Source organism: Hyperolius riggenbachi, chromosome 11 (genome assembly GCF_040937935.1).
Source record: "Hyperolius riggenbachi isolate aHypRig1 chromosome 11, aHypRig1.pri, whole genome shotgun sequence".
NCBI lineage: Eukaryota > Metazoa > Chordata > Amphibia > Anura > Hyperoliidae > Hyperolius > Hyperolius riggenbachi.
This window is the reverse complement of record NC_090656.1, coordinates 38,432,388-38,446,403: the sequence shown is the minus strand read 5'-3', so window position 1 is coordinate 38,446,403 and position 14,016 is coordinate 38,432,388. Positions and strand designations below refer to the sequence as shown.

Here is a 14,016-nt window from a genome sequence, read left to right as displayed (position 1 = left end):
GCTCAAATTGTTTAGTGGAAATAAGTGTTTTGTGTTCCTCTAGGCCGGTGTATAATGTGGCGTTGGCAGACGCACAATCTCCATAATCACTTCTCCTCTATGCTCGAGCACGTTTCAATATGGGTCCTGAGCATGAAAAGGGAGATTTAATAAGATGCAAATCCTCGTGGCGCGGAGTCGGCCACATAATAATGCCTTTGTCTTGGAGTTTGTGCTTATTCTAATGTCATTGGTTAAGCTCCCCGCAATGATTTCTGCATTAGGGAGTGCAGTTTGTCGGGTCCAGCGTGGCCCAGTTGAGGGACTGTGTGTTATTGTAGGAATTAAACACTCGATCAATACTTCTACTGGTTGCATTTATGAGAGTGATTTCTGGCTGCTTGGATACACTTGTTTGTTGTAAAGCAGGTCAGTCTCCGGGGCTCGGCTGCCATGGAGCTCTCCAGGAAATCCCAGCATGCTTTTCAGACCCCAGAAATAGGATGGATGTTAATAGATTGGCTAATGGCACCCCCACCTGTAATGCTGTCTAATATTTGGGCAATATTACCAACAGGACCTCCTAGAATAGATAATACACTCACCTAAAGGATTATTAGGAACACCTGTTCAATTTCTCATTAATGCAGTTATCTAATCAACCAATCACATGGCAGTTGCTTCAATGCATTTAGGGGTGTGGTCCTGGTCAAGACAATCTCCTGAACTCCAAACTGAATGTCAGAATGGGAAAGAAAGGTGATTTAAGCAATTTTGAGCGTGGTACGGTTGTTGGTGCCAGATGGGCCGGTCTGAGTATTTCACAATCAGCTCGGTTACTGGGATTTTCACGCACAACCATTTCTACGGTTTACAAAGAATGGTGTGAAAAGGGAAAAACATCCAGTATGCGGCAGTCCTGTGGGCAAAAATGCCTTGTTGATGCTAGAGGTCAGACGAGAATGGGCCGACTGATTCAAGCTGATAGAAGAGCAACATTGACTGAAATAACCACTCGTTACAACCAAGGTGTGCAGCAAAGCATTTGTGAAGCCACAACATGCACAACCTTGAGGCGGATGGGCTACAACAGCAGAAGACCCCACCGGGTACCACTCATCTCCAAAACAAATAGGAAAAAGAGGCTACAGTTTGCACGAGCTCACCAAAATTGGAAATTTTTTAACGTTTTTCTGCTTCCATAAACAGGAAGTAGACACACTGCAGATTTATTGCAGGATTTGTATCCACTGTAACCGATATGTTTTTCTTTAATGGCTATTATGCTGTTGCTCATCTTTTAGAGGAGAGAAGACGAGCAACAGCATAATAGCAGTATTGATTTCTTTGATCGAAGCTACCAGTGGTTTGGTTGACTCCTTCACCTTACTGATCAATACATTTATTATTGATTTTAGACGGTTAATTTACTGCTGCTCACAACAACCATTTCAAGCAGACCGGAACTCCGAACTTCCTCTCTGCTCTAAAAGATACGCAACAGCATAATAACCCTTAAAGAAAAACATGTCTTTGTTACTGGAGAAAACAAGAGCGCTTGCTGGTGCATTAACTTTTAATTGCGCAAAGGAATACATTCAAATACACTTACAAGAAAATGGCAGAGTGATCACATGTCACCCCTTGCGGGGCTGGAACTGACTCGGGGGATTCACCAAGATTTTGGAGCACTACAGAGATTGAATGAGAATTGGTGTACTATGGCTTCCCTAGATTTTGAAAGCTGCGGTGATTGACGGGTGGTTGCTACAGAGACTCACAGATAAAGATTACTGGCTTTATGTTACGATTTGCAATATTACAGAGATGAAGTGATATCTGTTATGCAGAGATTCACAGAAATGTGGTACCTTATGGAGAGTCCAGTTCTGGGGACTGTACGGAGATTCACTGAGATTTGACACATTACGAGATTCATTGACATAGGGACCTGTGCTTGCTGCATTTTACAAGGCTTCCAGATGATAATTATGCAAGTATTTGGGAAATGATTAGTTAAGCCTTCCATTTTAATGCATTTGGTAAATGTATTAATTAGCAGTGCACAATGTTTTTGTGGACAATAAATATATACTGGAAGTACTTAGCTGGTTGGTTAGCTCCTGTGGCTTCTCTTCCTGTTGAGATGACACTGCAGCTTTATTAGACAGGAAGTTGTCCAGGCTCCTCCCCTATCCATCACCCAGTCTCCTCCCCTATCCATCACCCAGTCTCCTCCCCTATCCATCACCCAGTCTCCTCCCCCCTCTCCATCACCCACAAGAGGTAGTCAGCAGCCTCTCTCTCCCCGTAAGCACACATTTCCTGACTTCATCCACCTCCTCCCTGGACTGCTGAAAGATTTACTCTTTGTGGCCAGTACTGCAGTTACAACCATGACTCATGATAAGAATCTGCTAAGTTGCAGTGCTGGCCACAAAGTATTCATCTCTCAGCAGCACAAGGAGGAGGTGGAGCATGAGAGCTCTTCGTGGCCACTCTTTTGCCAGCTTCATACTTTCTTTTGGGGTCTACTGACTGTCTTTTCTAAAGGGAATTCCTCTGGAACATCTGCATCAAATATGGGCTTTGTTATACATAATCTGAATTTTACTCTCTTTCTAGAACACAATTACAATGAGCTGGAAGTTTTACAAGTACTTCTTCATTTTATTCTTGCTTCTCCACTGATATATAACCATTCTGAAGCAGGAAGGAGAATACGGTGAAATTAATAGCCATTTGGTTATATGCAGGTCTAGGCGGGATCTGTGAACAAATCAAGTGCAGCTTCAATGATTTAGGGAGTGTGCAGTAATTGTTGCGCCGGGCTCCTGGGACATCGGCTCACGCTGTTAATTAGTTGCTGCAAGGATAAATTACAACAGCAACATGGCTCATGATTGTGTTTTCTTCTATCACCAGGAAATTCAGCCAGCAATAATTACCTGCCTCGGCAAATCGTAAGTCAGTAGCCCGCACCATCGTGAGCATTGGGGTCACCATTAGTGTCATGCCAGATCACTACCGTCACGCAAGCAAGCCTGTAACACCATGCCTTCACTGGATCATCTCTCTGCCGTGTTCTGCTTGCCTTAAAGTGTACCTGTAGGGAAAACAGGGCTCCATTTAGATACATCATTAGAGGGATTATCCAGAGGCTTCCGCATCCCCCTTCACCTCGCCACTCTGGCCCAGGGAAACGGTCTTGTAGAAGCGTGTTTGCGGCTGCGCTCCCATCCGCCTACAAGTGCAGCTGCATTTCCTAGCACCTTCGCAGCAGCACAGTGGTGGCTGGACAGAGTACTGGCTAAGGGCTCTGCTTCTGACACAGGCAACCTGGTTTCAAATCCTGGCTCTTCCTGTTCAGTAAGCCACCACCTATTCAGTAAGGAGACCTTGGGCAAGACTCCCTAACACTGCTACTGCCTATAAAGCTCGGCCTAGTGGCTGCAGCTCTGGCGCTTTGGGTCCACCAGGAGAAAAGCGCAATATAAATGTTCTGTTTCTTGTCTTGTCAATTGGGCTCTACTTTTTCTGCTGAGCCTGAGCAGCCTGCATGCCGCTGTGCGGACGCGAGGCATTCTGCATAGTGTGGTGTCGCTGGGTCATGGATGGGAGGGCAGCCGTGAGCTTCCAGAGGGCCCTGGCGTCCAGCGGTGGTGGGGAAGAGGGAAGCCCCTACGGAGGCAAGTATCTGAATTTATCTCGGATACTTTATTTATTTATTACGTCACATCTTTGTACTAACACAGAGTTTCCTCTCACTCAGCTTCCCAGTGCATCAGTATTTACTGCCTGTTTCATGGGGGCTTCCTACTCGCTTTCTGCAAATTCTGAAAAATGACATTTTCTGTTTAGCTCATGTTTAAACTAACATTGGATACTAAAGGGTTATCTGTCACTCTCCAGGGAACGTGGGCTTCCTACACACACTAGATGGTCCGGGCTGCCTCTGCCAAATCTCATTTTCCATGTGTACTGTCCATGTACAGCAGCCCCTCTCATTCCATGTGTAGGCTCAGTGTACAGCTGCACTGCGCAGGCTTAGAGTATGGCACATGTGTCGAACTCCAGGCCTGGAGGGCCAGATCCATGCCAGTGTTTAGGATGGATTGAGAAAGAAAGGAATGTGTTCTACCTGATGGACCACGCCTTTCCTGATTCAGACCCATCAATTCATTTGAGCTGTATCAAAAATGTGTGAGGATCTCGGCCCTCGTAGGACCGGTTTGACATACCTGGAGTATGGCCTGCAAAGTTGCATGGAGCTGTTCATGCACAGCTCTTTTCTCCATGCAAGAGTGGCTCCATGCCACTGCGCAGGTGTGAACCCATTGGTGCCTGTACAGTGTGGCCACTCTCGTTCATGAAGGGGAGCGCAGCCCACGATGGTGAAGGGGTTTCTGACAGGCAGGGGATTGCGGAGAATCGGGGAAGAGCATGGAGCATCCAGAGTTACAGGTTTAGGGACTGGAGCAGTCCTGTGTCCTTTCCGATTGTCCCAGCAGCTAGAAGGTCATCGCCAGTATAACCTCTCTCCACATTGCATAGGATCCTTTTTGTCCTGACCGACACTTGATATACGCCTATTTGTAGCTACGGCGAAAACTGTGAAACTGATTGTTGACTTTAGAAGGAATGCTCCGTCTCCCAGTCCGATCTCCATCAATGGTACTGAGGTCTCCAGGGTTCACAGCGCTCGGTTCCTAGGAACTACCATCACTAACAACTTGAAGTGGGATGTAAACACCTCTGTTACTCAAAGAAAAGCCCAGCAAAGGCTGTTCTTTCTCAGGCAGCTGAGAAAGTTTGGAATGCCGTGGGAGCTAATGACTAGTTTCTACACTGCCACCATTGAGTCTGTCCTCTGCTCCTCCATCATTGTCTGGTACTCTGGGGCAAACGCAAAGGACTGGCACAAACTACAGAGGGTAATCAATGCTGCTGAGAAGATCATCGGGTCACCCCTGCCTCCTCTGGATCTCCTTCATACATCTCGATTGATGTCCAGGGCCAACAGGATTACCCAAGACCCTTCACACCCGGGCAGCCGCTTCTTCGATCTCCTTCCCTTAGGCCGCCGTTATAGGACCATCCGCACCAAAACTGCCAGGCATAGAAACACCTTCTTCCCCCAAGCGGTCCTCCTACTCAACTCGTGCACTATCCCTTGACATTCCCTAATCCTCCTTAGCTGGCCCAGCGGAGGAGTGTTTGCCTGTAAGATATCCCCAATGCACTATATGCTACCATATCATGTTTGTTTTTGCACAAATTGTCCTGCCTATCTACACTATGAGCTGTTGTGGTTGTTGTTAGTCAATTGTAATTGTAAATTGTATTGTTGCTCTGTAGTTTTTATTCTGTACCATATTGATGCGATCTATTGATCAATGCACTACCTGTACTTTGCCAATGGCCATGTGTCCACAAATAATTCCGGGTGCGACGTCTGTCGCACTTGGCGAATAAAGTTGATTCTGATTCTGCTGACCTCTAATGATTTGCTGGGTTACTTAGTTGCAGTGGAAAAGCAGCTCAATTTAGACTTGGGCCTACCTGCCGCTTATCCGATTCCTTCTGCTGAAACTCAATGCATTTCTTTATAACTCTGAGCTGATCTGGACTGGCTGGTTATCCCCGGCCTTAGACTCTGAAGGTTCAGGCTGTGACATTTTACATCTAGATTTGTGTGGAACGCGTCCTTCTAATGAGTTTGTCTCCAGCTGTAAATGTTTCCTCTGAAAATGCCAGCCCTACATATATCGCCTTCTAGTTCTCTCTGACCTGACAGTAAACATGATTTGTGGCTGCCGGATGCATTTTATAGTCTTGTCAATGTGTTTTGTTTAGATAAATATGCAAATACGGTGACCTTAAAGGACTATTCCGCTTTTGTTGAAAAAGCAGTATAACGTACATTATTGCTACACCAGCTGTTTCTGTAATGCAACGTTATTACAAATACATTTACATTTCAATATACAGGCAGGTATTCTCTTTAAAAAAACATGAGGTATGTTCAGATTTTATCTTCTTACAGCCAAGTAGGGATGATCAATGAGATGCAAATTTTTCCAAAAGTATGCAAATTTTATGCAAATTTATGCATTTTGAAAAGGGGCCAATCAATTTAAACGCAGGTTTAAATTGATTGGTCCATTTTGAAGCTGCATATAGTTGCATACAAATTTTCATACATTTGCATCAACTCAGAACAAGTTGCATATCTGTGATCATCCCTACAGCCAAGGTGATGGCCTACTGTTTGTTTTACAGAATACCTCAGATGTTTTCTTTTTTATCTGAATGCTAATTGGCTGCAGGGAGGAAAGTTTGGCCATTCCCAGGTAATATCTTTGGCTTTACTGAGAAAACCCTCTCTTCTGCCACCAGCTGGATGTATACCCAGCTATCTTGTTTGTACTTCTTGCAATTTGAGACTTATGCTGCATACACACTTGAGATAAAAGTCTCTGGAAAAGGCAAGATCACAGACCAATTTTACCCCATTCCATGTAGTATGAGAGCCATACTCTACACAGTCTATTCTATGGAGCTGAACTCCACATCAGATAAAATCTTTGCAAGATGCTGCACACAAAGATGCCCGTACACATTCAAAAGATCAGTATCTGCAAAAGATCTCTTCCTGCAATAGATCCATTCCTTCAAAATGCATTCATAGTCTATGAGATCTGCAGATCCTCATACACACCTTGTTTAACAGACTTCATCTGCATATCTGGCAATCATCTGCAGATCTGAAAATCTATCCTGGTGGATCTGATCTGCAGATGATTGCCTGCTAAACAAGGTGTGTATGATGATCTGCAGATCTCATAGACTATGAATGCATTTTGAAGGAATGGATCTATTGCAGGAAGAGATCTTTTGCAGATACTGATCTTTTGAATGTGTACGGGCATCTGTGTGTGCAGCATCTTGCAAAGATTTTATCTGATGGGGAGTGCAGCTCCATAGAATAGACTGTGTAGAGTATGGCTCTCATACTACATGGAATGGGGTATGATTGGTCTGTGATCTTGCCTTTTCCAGAGACTTTTATCTCAAGTGTGTATGCAGCATTAGGCCTAGTGCACACCGGAGCGGTTCTGCTGCGGTTTGCGATCCGCTTGCGGGTGCGGATCCGCTAGGGTAATGTATTTCAATGGGCTGGTGCACACCAGAGCGGGAGGCGTTTTGCAGAAACGCATACTCCCAGCTGCTGCAGATTTTGGATTGCGGATGCTTTTCTGCCTCAATGTTAAGTATAGGAAAACCGCAAACCGCTCTGAAAAACTGCACTTCAGAGCGGTTTGCCAGGCGTTTTTTGTTACAGTAGCTGTTCAGTAACAGCTTTATTGTAACAATACATGAAATCTACTACACCAAAACTGCTACACAAAAACGCAAAACGCTAGCTGAAACGCTGCAGAAAAATAAGAAAAAGCGTTTCAAAATCTGCAAGCATTTTGCTGATCTGCTAGCGGTTTTTGGTGTGCACCAGGCCTAAGAAAGGAACTGTAGTGACAATAACATACTGAATAAAATTGCTTATTTTTTTTACAACATTAATTTATAGATTATTTAGTCAGCATATGCCCATTGTAAAATATTTCCTTTCCCTGATTGAGGGCTCATTTCCACTATCGCGAATTCGCATGCGTTTTTTGCATGCAAATTTGCATAGCAATACTGGAAAAGTACACCAGCAGTGCCATGGTTAAATTCGCATACATCGTCATCCATGCGAATTCGCGTGCGAATTTGCATGAAAATTCGCATGGAACCGCATGCGGATTTTTACCGCGGCGATTCGCACCGCACAAGTGGAAATGCAGCCTAACATTCTGAGGGCCCATTTCCACTATTGCGAATTCGCATGCGTTTTTCGCATGCAGATTCGCATAGCAATACAAGTGAATGGGACTGTTTCCACTTGTCAGGATTCCTTTGCGTTTTTCTGTGCAGAAAAAATTCGCATGGCAGAGCCATCAGAATTCACATATCGCATACCGCTATGTGAATCGCATACAATGTATTTAATAGGAAATTCGCATGAGGTTTCAGTATGCGAATTTTCATGCGAATTTGCATGGAAATTCGCATAGAAACAATGTAAAAGCACACCAGCACTGCCATGGTTAAATTCGCATACATCGTCTTCCGATGCGAATTTTCATGCGAATTCATTCATTAAAATTCGCATAGACCCGCATGTGAAATTCGCATCCGCATGCGAAATTTTCCCGCGGCGATTCGCACCGCACAAGTGGAAATGCAGCCTCATAGGTGGTGACATTTTTAGTTCTGACAGGTGATCTCTGTGGAATGTTTGTTACTGAAAGTTCTATTCACAGAGGGAGATACGGTTTGCTTGCTTAATTGGAAAAAGCTGTTATTTCTTTAAAGTGATACTTAAGTGAAAAAGTGTAAGGATGAACAATTGTATCTATCCTCCTACTCCTAAATCTCAAGCTCACTCCAACCTGAATTATCGCAAATTCTTTCTGTTTTAAGAAAGCAAACTTTTGTTTTCCTTAGTGTTTTAGTAAGGGGGCTTTTAGGACCATTGTAGTCCCTTACACACTCCAATGAGTTCTGGTTCACCATGAGCTTGCTGGTTAGTCTGTACCTCTCGATGTTACAAGCCCTGCTCCATAGAGCCAAATTAATCCATGCCATGCACTGATAAGGGTTAAACAATCCGAAACAGTCTGTATGCATGTTGGATTAGTATAGCTCTGTACAAATTAACAAGCTGACACATCATTGCATTCCAGCGGTTCTGGAGATGTGTTTAGCTTTCAAGGGGCAACAATGGTTGCTTTGCATATATTCAGCAGTGATGCACTGGGAGACATCTCAAGCTCACTCCAACCTGAATTATCACAAATTCTTTCTGTTTTAAGAAAGCAAACTTTTGTTCTACTCCTAAAATGACTTTTAGATACCCCACAGTTTTATGTTATGCTTAAAAACTTATAAAAAAGTAGTTTTTGTGTTGTCTTAGCTGAATGTTATGCTGGGTACACACGATACAATTTTATTTCCAACAGGTCAGATCTGATTTCCAATCGATTTTCCGATTGATTTCCCATAGAAGTGTACGGAAAATCGATTGGATATCACATCGGACCTGCTCGAAATAATCGATCTGACAGTAAATCTGTCAGAAAATTGTATTGTGTGTACCTAGCATAACAGTCTGTATTGTCCCAGAAGGATCAAATAAATGAACTATTGACCTTTTTATCGATCCTTTCCTGGCAGAGAACTGGGCTTCCTAGAGAAACGTATATTATGGTTGTAATTCCTTATCTGTAATCCTACTGGAGAAACACTGTCAGTTACATAGTAGAATATTAACTCTTTCAAGAAAAGCATCACAGCAGCATATTCATTTGTTTGCTATGCTCTGTGCATACACGTCTGCTTCATCGTGTCACTTAACCCTCCTGGCGGTCTATTAACCACTTGCCGACCGCGCACACATACCGTGCGTCGGCAAAGTGGCAGCTGCAGGACCAGCGACGCAGTATTGCGTCGCCAGCTGCAGGCTGATTAATCAGGAAGCAGCCGCTCGCGCAAGCGGCTGCTTCCTGTCAATTCACGGCGGGGGGCTCCGTGAATAGCCTGCCGATGGCGGCTCGCAGGCTAAATGTAAACACAAGCGGAAATAATCCGCTTTGTTTACATTGTACGGCGCTGCTGCGCAGCAGCGCCGTAAGGCAGATCGGCGATCCCCGGCCAATCAGCGGCCGGGGATCGCCGCCATGTGACAGGTGACGTCCTGTCACTGGCTGCACAGGACGGATAGCGTCCTGTGCAGCCCGGAACACCAGGGGGGCCAGGTAGGAGGGGGGGGGATTTCGCCGCGGAGGGGGGCTTTGAGGTGCCCCCCCCCTCGCAACACCGGCAGGCAGGAGCGATCAGACCCCCCCAGCACATCATCCCCATAGTGGGGGAAAAAGGGGGGCGATCTGATCGCTCTGGATGCACCCTGATCTGTGCTGGGGGCTGTAGAGCCCACCCAGCACAGATCACAAATAACAGCGCTGGTCCTTAAGGGGGGGTAAAGGGTGGGTCCTCAAGTGGTTAAAAACCGCCAGGGGGCAGCGCTGCCGTTTTTTGTTTTTTTTTAAATCATGTAGCGGCATCCCCCCAGCCCCTCCGATCGCCTCCGGCGATAGGCGATCAGGAAATCCCGTTCAAAGAACGGGATTTTCTGGAGGGCTTCCCCCATCGCCATGGCGACAGGGCGGGATGACTTCACCGACGTCATGGACGTCGTGACGTCTAAGGGAGACCCGATCCACCCCTTAGCGCTGCCTGGCGCTGATAGGCCAGGCAGTGCAGGGTTCTAGGGGGGGGATCTGCGGCGGCGCGGATAGTGGCAAATCGGCGCGGGGCGGCGGCGATCGGTGTGCTGACGCAGCTAGCAAAGTGCTAGCTGCGTTCAGCAAAAAAAAAATTACGCAGATCGGCCCAGCAGGGCCTGAGAAAACCTCCTGCGCGGCTTACCCCAAACTACGTTCGGGGTTACCGCCAGGAAGGTTAAAGGACTCCCAACGCGAACAGCGATATCTATATTTACATGCCTGGGGCTTCTTCCAGCCCCTATAAGTCATTTGGGTCCTTCGCCGCAGCTCCAGTTGTCCTCTGTGTCCCGCTGGCTGCCTGTAAGAATCAGCTACCCATCTGCATAATGCGCGGGCGCATGTGAGCATGCCCACTTCACTGGGCACGGAGCTTAGGAGGACCCGGAAGCATGCGCGGGTGAGAGACGCGTATTGGCGGGAGTTACAAACTACAGCAGAGCTGACAAGGAAGCGACAGGGGAGAGCCCGTCAAAAACTCTGTGCGCATTAATGTGGATTTGGAACGTGAGTGCAATCTTTTAATAAAGCATTTTAGATTGTAATACAGTGTTGCGCTATGAAGGTGTCTTCACTCTACTTTTGAGATACACTGCCATTACTGTGAGTGACAGGGGAACCCTGGAATCTGATGCACTGAGGTATCCAAGCAATTGAGTGCTATACAACCCATCTAGCAGGGGTTGCCCGGCATTTGGCGAGTCTGTTCCCCAGCGAGTGCCCTGGTGGTGGGTGAACTTCCCCAAAGATGCCTGCTTAATATGTCCAATGGAAGATTCATTCGTTTTAATATTATATAGAGACTGTCTTGTGATAGCAAATACTGTGTGATGTGCGCTAATCCAATTGTAAGATAAGTAAAAATAGCGCTGTGCGCCTTGGGAGTCCTTTAACCATTTCAGCCCGCGGGGATTTTTCGCCTTATGCATCAGAGCAATTTTCACCTCCCATTCATTCGCTAATAACTTTATCACTACTTATCACAATTTATTGATCTATATCTTGTTTTTTCCGCCACTAATTAGGCTTTCTGTGGGTGGTACATTTTGCTAAGAGCCACTTTACCGTAAATGCATTTTAACAAGATTAATAAGAAAAAAATGGAAAAAATTCATTATTTCTCAGTTTTCGGCCATTATAGCTTTAAAATAATCCACGCTATCATAATTAAAACCTATGTATTTTATTTGCCCGTATGTCTCAATTATTATACCATTTAAATTTTGTCCCTATCACAATGTATGGCGCCAATATTTTATTTGTAAATAAAGGTGCATCATTTCCGTTTTGCGTCCATCACTATTTACAAGCTTATAATTTAAAAAATGTTTGTAGTATACCGCCTTCAAATGCATATTTTAAAAGTTCAGACCCTTAGGTAACTATTTGTCTTTTTTTTTTTTTTTTCTAATTGTAATTTTTTTTTTTACTATTAAAACTTTTATTTGGGTAATATTTTGGTGTGGGACATAAACTGTTAATTTTTAATGTTGTTAGCTGTGTAAATAGTAATGTAAAAAATGTGTAGCTGTAGTTTTACTATTTGGCCACAAGATGGCCACCTTCGTTTTTTGTTTCCCTCCTTGTACTTCTCTCTAAGCGGAAGTACAAGGGGGATGCGGAAATCTCTCCGGGCAGAAGAGCCGGAGCCTCACAGGTGAGCGCTTCGGTTTTTCTGCGGGGGAAAGGGATCGGTGATCGGGAACCATGTTCCCTTTCACTGATCCCAGGGCTACCGGGCGGCACTGCGGGGATGCGGGGGCGCGCCCGCGATCGCGGGCGGGAGCGCGCCCAAGCGCGGGAGCGCTGCAGAGCTGCCGCCCGGACGTGAGCTTCACGTCCGGGCGGCGGAAATGGTTAAAGAGGAACTCCAGTGAAAATAATGTAATAAAAAAAAGTGCTTCATTTTTACAATACTTATGTATAAATGATTTAGTCAGTGTTTGCCCATTGTAAAATCTTTCCTCTCCCTGATTTACATTCTGACATTTATCACATGGTGACATTTTTACTATTGGCAGGTGACGTAGCTGCTGCATGGTTTTTTGGCAGTTGGAAACAGCTGTAAACAGCTGTTTCCCACAATGCAACAAGGTTCACAGACTGGAAACTGGCAGGAGTACCACGGTCCTCAGAGCTTCTTGTGGTGGGGGGGGGGGAGGAATTAAACACAATATCAGTCATACAGCGCCCCCTGATTGTCTGTTTCTGAAAAGGAATAGATTTTTCATGTAAAAGGGGGCATCAGCTACTGATTGGGATAAAGTTCAATTCTTGGTTGGAGTTTCTCTTCATCCTCCTGGGCGATAATCCCGAGCTGAGCTTGGGGTATGTCGCGCAGGAGGAGTTCTCAGGCCCTGGTGGGCCGATTTGCATAATTTTTTTTTTGTTACACGCAGCTAGCATTTTGCTAGCTGCGTGCAACTTCCCATTGCCGCCGCTCGCCGCCGATCCGCCGCTACCCGCCGTGCCGCACAGCCCCACCCGACCCCTTGCGCAGCCTGGCCAATCAGTGCCAGGCAGCGCTGAGGGGTGGATTGGGACTCCCTCTGACGTCACGATGTCCATGACGTCGGTGACGTCATTCCGCCCCGTCGCCATGGCGACCGGGGAAGCCCAGCAGGAAATCCCGTTCTGAACGGGATTTCCTGCTTACTCTGATCGCCGAAGGCGATCGGAGTGGGTGGGGGGATGCCGCTGCGCAGCGGCTATCATGTAGCGAGCCCAGGGCTCGCTACATGATTTAAAAAAAAAAAAAAATTAAAAAGTGCCGCGCCCCCTCCTGGGCGTGGGCGATGTAATTGTATCGCCCAGAGGGTTAAGGTCATTTAAGTCATTTAGGAATCTTATGCTGTATATTCCGGTGAGGGCTTTTTGGTTCCTCCTATCCCCTCCTCACTAAAACCCTATTGCTGTCACTAAGTTGCCCAGCGATCTTGTACAAGAAAAACTGGAATCTCTCTTTCTATCCCCTCGCGTGACTTCAGCCGATAGCTGCTGCATCAGAATGGGAGCCCTCCATATGCCCAGCAGTGAGTAGAGGCATTGCGCACCGCTCCTGTTAATATAATTTATAGTACCCTGTCATGTTGCACACTAACTGGGGGATTTAGATGCTGAGAATGTCAGGTATTCGGTGGAATACTAAATTGTGATTTGATTACGAGGGAAGATGCCAGCAGTGTGATTTTACTGCCTGGGTTCAGAGCTTGCGAAGGTTTTCTCCTTTGCGTCGCGGGAAACGTGATGTGACATGTGTCTGGTGCAAACGCCGTGCCTGTGTAGAGAAGATGCTCAAAAGTCATCTGTCTAAAAGAGGCACCCGCTTCGTACGACGGCGTTAACACGTTTCTTTTGTTCTTAGTTCTCGGAGAGACAAGAACACCAGACCTTGTGACACTCATCTGTACAGAAATAAAGTACATTAAGCCCTATTAGTGCTGCTGCTGAGTGAAGCAAATGTTATACAGCTGAAATATTTCTGACTCATTGCAAAAGAGGAAAATAATCTGTTGTGAAGATTTGTAGCTACCTTTGTAAAATGAGAGAAAATCAGCATTAATAGGGCAGAAGATGTTGGGGTTCGAAGGATGATTCCAACCAACCAAAAATGACCAAATTTCCAATCATCATATGTACAAGAGAAGTGCTG

The 14,016-nt window shown here is 45.7% G+C and overlaps 1 protein-coding gene and 1 long non-coding RNA gene across 15 annotated transcripts in view; one reads left to right on the top strand and one right to left on the bottom strand.

Annotated features, from left to right (window-relative positions):
- Window positions 1–14,016, bottom strand: part of LOC137538597 (uncharacterized) — an 887,672-nt gene that overhangs the window by 2,634 nt on the left and 871,022 nt on the right. For 4 of the 5 annotated variants that reach the window (XR_011024839.1, XR_011024844.1, XR_011024845.1 and 1 more), the window contains one exon: window positions 2,928–3,085. The exons of the other annotated variant lie outside the window; for it this stretch is intronic. This is a non-coding gene — a long non-coding RNA (uncharacterized lncRNA). The remainder of the gene's footprint in view (window positions 1–2,927; window positions 3,086–14,016) is intronic. 5 annotated transcript variants of the gene reach the window in all.
- Window positions 1–14,016, top strand: part of CHST8 (carbohydrate sulfotransferase 8) — a 584,914-nt gene that overhangs the window by 526,963 nt on the left and 43,935 nt on the right. The window lies entirely within an intron of this gene.